Below are 8,827 nucleotides of genomic sequence, written 5' to 3'. Positions count from 1 at the left end.
ATACAAAGTCAGCATGTCTTAAAGCCCAAATCAGGAAATCAAGCAATCTCCTAAAAAAGGTAAAGAAAAGTGTTAGTGAAATTGGAGGGCTTTTATAGCAGCACCACCAATAACAAATGTCTCAAAGCATTTTTCCGAAGCATCACAATGTTCAGACTGAAACCATTCCCATAGGCATCTCTGCAATACTGTGGAGCTCGTTATTTGCGCTACACAGACATCTCATAACTGCTTGCTGAATGTCTACCCTCCCTGCTAGAATGCCTGTACTCCACAATGTGTGGGAATGTTGGCCCTGCATAGCCCTGTGTCCGGGATTTCTGGTGTGGTGCAACTCTCATCAAATCTTTGTGAATTGCATTCATAATTAACACCTGGATGTAACACAACGATTTGTTTTCAAAACAGACACCACTCATTATAACAGGCCCCAATGAAGTTTGGCCAAGTTGTGTATAATAGATTGATGTTGTTTTTAAATTGGTGGACCATTAGGTTAGAAGAACCAAAAGGCAAATGGGTTATCATCAAAATATTTAATGGAAAGATAAAATTAAAAAATAAAAAGTTCCAGGAAATTCCCTCACTCTTTTAATGGCTACATCTCATCAGCGCGTTCCCAATAACCCTCTCAGGGAGCTATTACTATATCCGTTTTACAGAAGAGAAAAGGTGAAGGGTTTTTAAGAAGCAAGGGCAGCCCTCTTCTAATCCATGGGACCCACACAACAAACACAAGCATCAGGTGTTATGTGAGGAAGGGAAGAGGCAGTTTCAATCTGAGAAAATGCATTCTGAACGGGGAAGAATCACTCAGGACGGAAGTATGGAATAAGGTCGTATGGCTTAAGGAGGGTCTGGGAAGTCTAGTTCCAAGGGAAGAGAAGCATGAGTGGGACGTGTAAGAGAAGGCGGCTGTCCTAGATTTACCCATGCTGGGTCCCAGAAAGCTATGAGAATCAGTCTCAGAATTTAGGAGACCATCAGCTGACGGTTCCACTGAATCTCAGCAATCAGCGCTTCAAATTGCAAAAGGAGTCAAGACCTGTTAAAACAGGGCAATCGTTGTAGATGTGTATCCTGATGCTGTGTGAAGGCAGACCTGTCCTTCTAGAGGGGACATTTCCATAGATAAGTCTGCCTCAGAATCCACGGGTTCAGAACTCTGAAAAGGCTTCCCAGCTCTCAGAACAGAAGGTGCAGCCGGGCCATGACCTGCAGGAACCGGCCCCCAGGTACCTCGCTGCCTCATCTCCTTCCACTGTTCTCCACACTCAGTCTGCTCCAGCCACACCAGCCTCCTCACTGGACTTAGAACTTTCTCCATATATCACATATCTTTGTCCAAATTAGGCTAACCCCACACTTCTGACAGGTCCCGTCCTGGCAACCATATCTGAGACCACACACTCCTGACGCCCCCACCCCTCAAACCCAACACTTCATAATCTCCTACCTGCTTTAGTGTTTCTCCTTAGTTCTCATCACTATCTAACGTGAGAAGTTCACTCTTTTATCTTGATGATTGCCTCTCTCTCTTGCTGGAATACAAGCTTATCGGGGCAAGCATCTGCATTGATTTTATTGGGTCTGTGCCTCAAACAGTGCTAGCATATCGCTGGTGCTCAGACGTGCTGGTTGAGTGGGTAGATGGAGCACAGAGGCACCTGTTGTCTTTCCTTCCCAAAGTCCAGCATGGCATGCGCGGAAGCTGTCCCCGGGGATTGCAGTAGGCAGGGAGCAATCTCCTCATGTTCTGAGACTGGATGTTTTGGAGACAGAGGCAGATACTTACCTTACAAATGAGAGGGAGCTGAGAAGTGTGTTCTTTGCAGAAAATGTTCTCAGGAAATGTGCTTCTTCAATGAAGATTCAGGCTCCGGAGGGGAACTTGGTTATTCTGTCCTGCTGGATTCATTTTCACCGAGTCACACCACTTCTTCCTGCCCACACCTGCTTCTCAGGAATGGCCCCTGTGAGCCCCAAGGGAGGGAGGGGTAGGGCGTGTCTGCGACACCTCAGAAAGCTGTGCAAAGAGGGAAGAGGTCTGTAAGGGTTCTGCAGTATGAAGGGTGCCCCTCCTGGCAAGGAGAGAGAAAGGCCATAGCCCAGAAAACCTCTAAGTCCATTTGTGTTCTCAGAGAAGACTGTTCTTTTAGACAAGGTTCAAAAGCATAACATCACATTTGTCTTTTGAAAGCATACATTGTATCCTCTGTATTACCAGCTGAGCTCTTTTGAGGGCTTCTGGTGGATAATCAGAAGCCAGACTAGAAGAACTTTGATATTGATTATCAGTCATTTCCCACCAATGAATTTCTTTATAGCAGTTTTCATTTATTTGGAAAAAGAAAGCCAAAAGCCTTTCAGAGGAAGTTGCTAATGTTTAAACAGAGAAACAATTATTTAGCAGAATATTTTTCTTTAACTCTATTAAAGTATACTTAGGCATAGCTTAGACACTCATTTTAGAAGAAAACCAAATGCATATTTTTTATATTTAATACCATTCTTGAAATGGTAAGACCTATGCCAGGTCCGTTCACTTTTACGTTCCTAGTACCTAGGAATTAGAATCTGTGCATCAAGTGCTCATAAATATTTGCTAAAAGCACGTAGTTTGAAATGCCTCAGTTCATCTCAACACTACAGAACTTCCAAAGTTTGAAATTAGAAAATTATTCATGCAGATTCCTAAAGTATGCCCTAATGTCTATGTGTATGTTCAAGTCTGTACTTCTTCAGTCCTTTGTACATACCTGCACTGTGGCAATTGGCACATCTTAATTATCGGTTCCTCTGTGTGTCTCCTCAAGGGTCATTTATCACTGTTCTCAGAGCACTTGGCTTGGTACCTGACAACAGTAAGTGCTCAGGAAATTCATTCCTTCATTCATTCACCCATTAACCACTTAAGGACCTGCTATGTGCCAGGCACTCTGCCAGCTACTGGGGTTATAATTATGGACAAGATATCCAGCTAGCCTTAGTCCCTCCTCGTACAGAGCTCACAGCCCAGAGCCTGGGTGTGGAGCTAGGCAATCGGACAATTATTCAAACATCACCAAAAAGTGAGGTGAGTTAAGATACACACTTCAGAAGAACAATGAGAGGACTAATATATTCTAATGATCTGGCAAAGCTCCCCCCAAAAAAATGACATTTATACCAAGACTGAAAGGATGAGTAAGAATTAGCCAGGAAGAATGGTGGGGAAGAGTATTTCAGGTAGAGGGAAGAGCATATGACAAAAGCTAGTGTTCGCACATCCCTGACAATAGTAGTTCCCAGATTTGGCAATGAGAAACTCAAATTTCCAGAAATTCCCAAATAATAAGTATATATTTTTTTCAGTGATACTTCCATTTATTTTACTTTTAGTAATAAATTCTTTTTCTAATACATGATTGGATATATATTTTGCTTTATAATTAACAGTCACAATTGAAGAAACAATGGTTTATTTTTCTAATCAAGTGACTAAGCTGCTGAATCTTAAGGCCTCAACAAATGTTGCATCTTACTATTTTCATTGAACAATAAGACCTTCTATTTTGATTATTCCTGGTAAACAGCAATTTTGTTTCTCCAGTGGTTTCCATTTGCCAAACAGTCATGACAGATGGTTTAACATGGTGGCTACTGCTTTCAGTGGATTCTATCACATGAATCCTCATTTCCAGTGCAATAGCTGTTGGCAATCTTGCATGGAAAGTCTATCTGTCAGGACTGCTCTATCGCGGTTGGCCAAGGAGTCCTGCTTTGGTTGCAAGAGCTTCATTCTGCTGACTATGATATTCCTGAAATCTCATGGATATTCTTTGTGTCATTTTTAAATATTTCTGTAAACAATGCTCTGAACAGGTGGTCTCTTCAGGTTTTACTTCTCTTGTTGTGAAGTCTTTAACACAGTCCAAAAAGCAGATTTCTGTAAGTTTATTTTAGGTTCCAAGAAATCTCTTAAACTGTTTTACCTGATCAGATTCTGGCATTTGTACAGCCATATTCTTTCGGTACGTTTATTCGTCACCTTTCCTGATGCATGAGTCTCCTGTCTGTTCTGTTAAAGTAGTTATCCGGCCTTTGCTTCAATGTCTCCAGTGAGGCCTGATTTCTTACTTAAGTACAGGTTCTCGCTTCCAACAACTGTGAGGCTGCAGGGGTTGCGCTGCCAGTCGAGTCCGGGGGCAGAGGGTCGGGGTCACCAATAATAAGTATATTTTAAAAATAATGAGTGACCACAACACTCAGCAGCGAACAATAAACAGTGAATTGTTTTTCATTGACAGAGTTACAACTAGAAGTTTCAAAGGCATTTATTTTGTAACTTCATTCTCACACAGAACAATTTCTGAAGCTCTATACAAACAGGGCTAAATTAATGTTTCAAAGAATGCCTCTAAGAAATTAGGTATTCCTATTGAGAAACAAAAGCAAAGAGAATGAGAGAAATAGACTTGCCAAAGAAATCAATACTACAACTGTAATTAGAATTTAGGCTTCAATTGACTGCTCATTGTACATTCATTGTACGCCTCTCTCTTCAAGTAATTTTGAGATCCATACGTGGCTAAGCTCCTAAGGTAAAATGATCAAAATACCCAATCAAAAAGCATGAAATGAAAACCACCATAAATCTAGGATTTTATTTCCATAGATTTGGCGTTTGAAACCCTAAAATAATTTACCAAATGCTAAAGAGGGATTTCTCAGGAAGCTTCACATCATGGTACTGCTTAGAAGGACACTGAATGGCTGTCTGAGTCCTTCATCCACTCTGACACTATCCCAGTTAATTAAAAATATACCCTACTTGCAAATATTTTTATACAGAAATTCAACAATCTCTTTTAGGAAACAATTCCAACAGTTAATAACCTTTGCTGTGAAGAAAAGTGGTATTTATACTAAGAAATATATAAGGGGTGCCAAAAAAATGTTTACACATGACTTGTATTCATCTTTTGTTATCAGTATATAGTGAGCATTACAATTTTAATACAGATTTTTTTCCTTTCTTAAAATTTGTACACATTTTTTTGGCACCCTCTGTATATGTCACTAAAATTGCAGTCCAAGGCCATTTTATCTATTTGGGCAAGGAAAGCAATGATACATAAAAGTTCATATCCTGCCAGTGGCAGATGAATGGATTTGGGGTTCAGGGTCGCTCTATGCTCACTGAGACTCCATCAGAAACCTGGACCCCAGCAGCTTCATCTGAGTGCTGTGAATGAACGAGCTTGGGTCTTAGCCAATCTTCATGCTAGTCCAGCAAAGCCACCTGGAGACACACTAGTCCTGACCATACAGTGCTAGGGAGGATAGGCTTCCCCAACACCACTAGCCTGCAGATTGCACATAACTCAGCCCCAGAAAGGGTGAAAAGACCAGCAAACCTCTCTTCAATCTTATAGGGACGAACCCTGAACCTGTGGGATCTGACACTAGATAGTGTCAGAATTGAGTTGAATTGCTGGTGCTGGAGCACTGCTTGGTTGTGTTGGGTGGAAACTCTGCTCCCCGTGTCTGAATTGGTGACCAGAACTTTTAGTACCCCATCTCTAACTCCAAGATTAGCATGCGATGGGTTTCAGAGGGAGCAAACTCAATACCAGGTCAAGAACTTCAGCAGTTTCATAAAATTATACTCATTATTTACCACCACAATTTTGTGTTATAAGTGTATGATTACTTTTATTATTCTAAATTTATAGGATAAGAAAGAAGACACAGAACAGCCAAGGATATCGCATAGATTTATGATTATCTTTACTGTTCAATATCAATAATAAATGAATGGATTAGCCAAACACATTTTAATTTTATTTCTTTTTGAAGCCAAACAGTTTTGGAACTGAGATACACTAAACTGTGTGACAATACTATAAATAATTACAACTTAATATTGATATCACTGTTAAAGTTCAAATTGATTTTATGAAGGGATATATGAATATGGTAATAGTTATTGAACACCTACCATGTGATGGGAAGGCCAACTATAAAACGCAGTCCCTGCCCGTAAGGAGACCCAGCTCAGGTGAGTACACAGAGCAGTCAATAGACAATCACTGTGTAACAAGCTGAAGAAGCTATTCACCTCTAAAAAGTAGCAGGCGAGAGTGAAACAGGAAGGGACAGCTTGCGAGGACTGGAGAAGCTGTACAGAAGAGGTGCTGCTCCACTTGTGTCTTGATTAAAGGATGAATAAGAAACTTTACAGGCAAATGGATAGACACACGCACATATATATACATACACATACACACTCATATATACACACACACATACATACGTGTATAACTAGAATTGATATGATAGATAGATAGACAGACAGACGGAGAGAGGGAGGCAGGGAGAGGGCGAGAGAGAGAGAAAAGGAAAGATAGCTTGCTATTATTTAGAAAAATTGCTAGTGTATACATTACATAGAGATCAATTAGTATACATGATATAAGATATAAAATATGTAATACTAATAAACATATATATACATATACAGTTACTCTGTATAATACCAGTCTTCAATTATAGATATTTCTATGTTAATGTTCCTCAAGGCTCTTAATTATCCCCCCCATTTACCCCAACTCCAAATTCAGGAGAAAAACAAAAAAATTATTAATAGGATCCTTAGTGATGGGAATATTACATATAGAAATTATTAACAGGAAATACAAAGCTTCTGTGGCTTGTAAGTTGGCCAGCCCCTGCATTTATTTTGAAACCTGCCACTCAACCTTCCCGTTTTGGGGGAGAACTCAGCGGCACCATTTTTCCTTTCTCTGAGTCCCTAAATTGATCCACATCATAGAGAGGATAAATGTTCCTGCCAAGTTTTTTGATCTACCTGAAATCAAACCGAACTGCATTCAATCTTGTGAGACTTGAGAGTCACTTCAAGTGAACAGCAAGCAGTATGCTGGCTGAGAAAAAGAACTGCAAGAAAAGGCAACTGACACGTTTGTGGACACACAGGGTCTGACTAAGAGCAGAGTATCCCGTCTGCTACATCACACAGAGCTCCAAGGAGTTTGGGGCGTCTGTGGTGGTAAAGAGGTAGCAAGACTGTGCTATGCCAAGAACGGGGCCAAGAGGACATTTGGGGACATCTACCTCACATGTTCTCGCTCAGACTTTGCACTTGACAATGCAGTAACTTTCACAGTTGGAAAGAAAAGCTATGCCAGTGACAAAACTGGAACACTGAGGGGAAATTAATAACACGTTGCGCTTCAGGTTTCCTGGGAGGATGTGTCATACATATGAAGTGAGCATGACACAATTTAACAGCAATAGCCTGTCTGGGCTCAACCTGTTCATTTAAAGTCCCAGGAACTGTAAGTAAGAGTCGATTTGAAAAGGAGACCCAGACAGACAGTAGAAAGATTTCTGGGAAGAGGGGAGAAGAAGGGAGACACTCCTTCAGGGCACCCTCTGCTAAACTCAGAACGGCTGACCAAGATTCTTTCATACATGTAAAGGGTACTCGTGGGAATTCTGAATGGTATTTTGTCGCAGAGAATTTTTGCAGAATTGAAATCACATTGGAGTTAGAGTTGCACTGGAATTAACAGGCACAGAAAGCATTAGAGTCAATGATGAATCTGAACAATGAGCAAATACACAATAAGAGCCTGAGGACTCTGCTGTGCAACATAATTATTACCCGCACATCCTTTGATGAGAGGCAGACCTAGATTTCCCTTTCCGGCTCTGCCCTTTGCTAGCTGTGGAAACTTGGGCAAGTTACTTCATCTCTCTGAACCTTGGTTCCTCATCTGTCAAAAAGAGATAATTACACTTACCTCATAGGGAAGTTAGGAGAATTAAATTTTGTGGTGTATGTAAAGAATCTAGTCTAGTGCCTGGCAGATGGCAATGAATCAAAGTCAAGCTAGACAAGTAGCATAAGATTTCTTTTTTGCTGCGTCCATATTGTTTTACTTCTGAGGTGAGAGCCGAGAATAAGAACTATTAGTAGTAATAGTAACAGTACCATTGTAGTATTAAGAATCTATCATATTAAGTGCTAACCTATCATACTAAGTACTGATCATATTAAAATATTGTACTCTGAGTTTTATATAAATTATTTACTTGAATATTTACATAATCTCAAATAACAGAAGAGTTTATTTTCCCTTCATTTATATAGATGAACAGAATCAGAGAGAAGAAGGAGCTTGTTTGAGGTCACACAGAGCTAGTAAAATGCTGAGCTAAAATTTAAACCCAGGTTTGTCTTCCTCTGAGGCTTAGAATTTTCATTATGTGAGCCTTAAATTTGAGGTAAACACAGCTGGGATTAGTATTGCTTATGAGCAAGGGAACTCGGAATGGTTGTACAAAAGAGACAATATTTCAGCCAAGTGTTAGAGGATGGGGAGCTTTCTTGAAGTGGGAAAGAGTAACCCAGAAGAAGGAACCATCTAAGCAACTAACAACAGCCTGAAAGTATTTAGCACGTGCTGGGCATGGAGATCTGGCCCTTCAGAGGGCCTTGAAGCATGGAACTTCAAAAGAGGTGCCACAGTAGCCACTAGAGTGTCACAAAAGATTGCATGTAACTCCTTCTATTGTTCTGGAATTTTGGCAGAGATGCAAAGGCCAAGAACAAAACAGTAGATACCACATATCTGCAGAGTCAAAAGTAAGGTGCTAAATCATCTCAATAAGATTAAAACAGTATTGACATCAAGCTAGTTCTGCCATAAGTAGGTCATCACTCCCTCTAATCCTACAAAAAGTTGAGGTTGAAAAAAATGAAAAGAGAAAATTTATTTGGAAAAAACTTGTTGGGTATTTTACTACTCCCTGAATG

At 40.3% G+C, this 8,827-nt stretch overlaps 1 pseudogene; it reads right to left on the bottom strand.

Moving 5' to 3' along the window:
* Positions 1–3,645: 3,645 nt before the first annotated feature.
* On the bottom strand, positions 3,646–4,122 carry LOC117025008 (mitochondrial import inner membrane translocase subunit Tim9-like; annotated as a pseudogene).
* Between the last annotated feature and the right edge of the window lie 4,705 nt (positions 4,123–8,827).

The sequence above is a fragment of the Rhinolophus ferrumequinum genome, chromosome 7 (genome assembly GCF_004115265.2).
Source record: "Rhinolophus ferrumequinum isolate MPI-CBG mRhiFer1 chromosome 7, mRhiFer1_v1.p, whole genome shotgun sequence".
Classification (NCBI taxonomy): domain Eukaryota; kingdom Metazoa; phylum Chordata; class Mammalia; order Chiroptera; family Rhinolophidae; genus Rhinolophus; species Rhinolophus ferrumequinum.
This window is presented reverse-complemented; position numbering and strand designations above follow the sequence as displayed.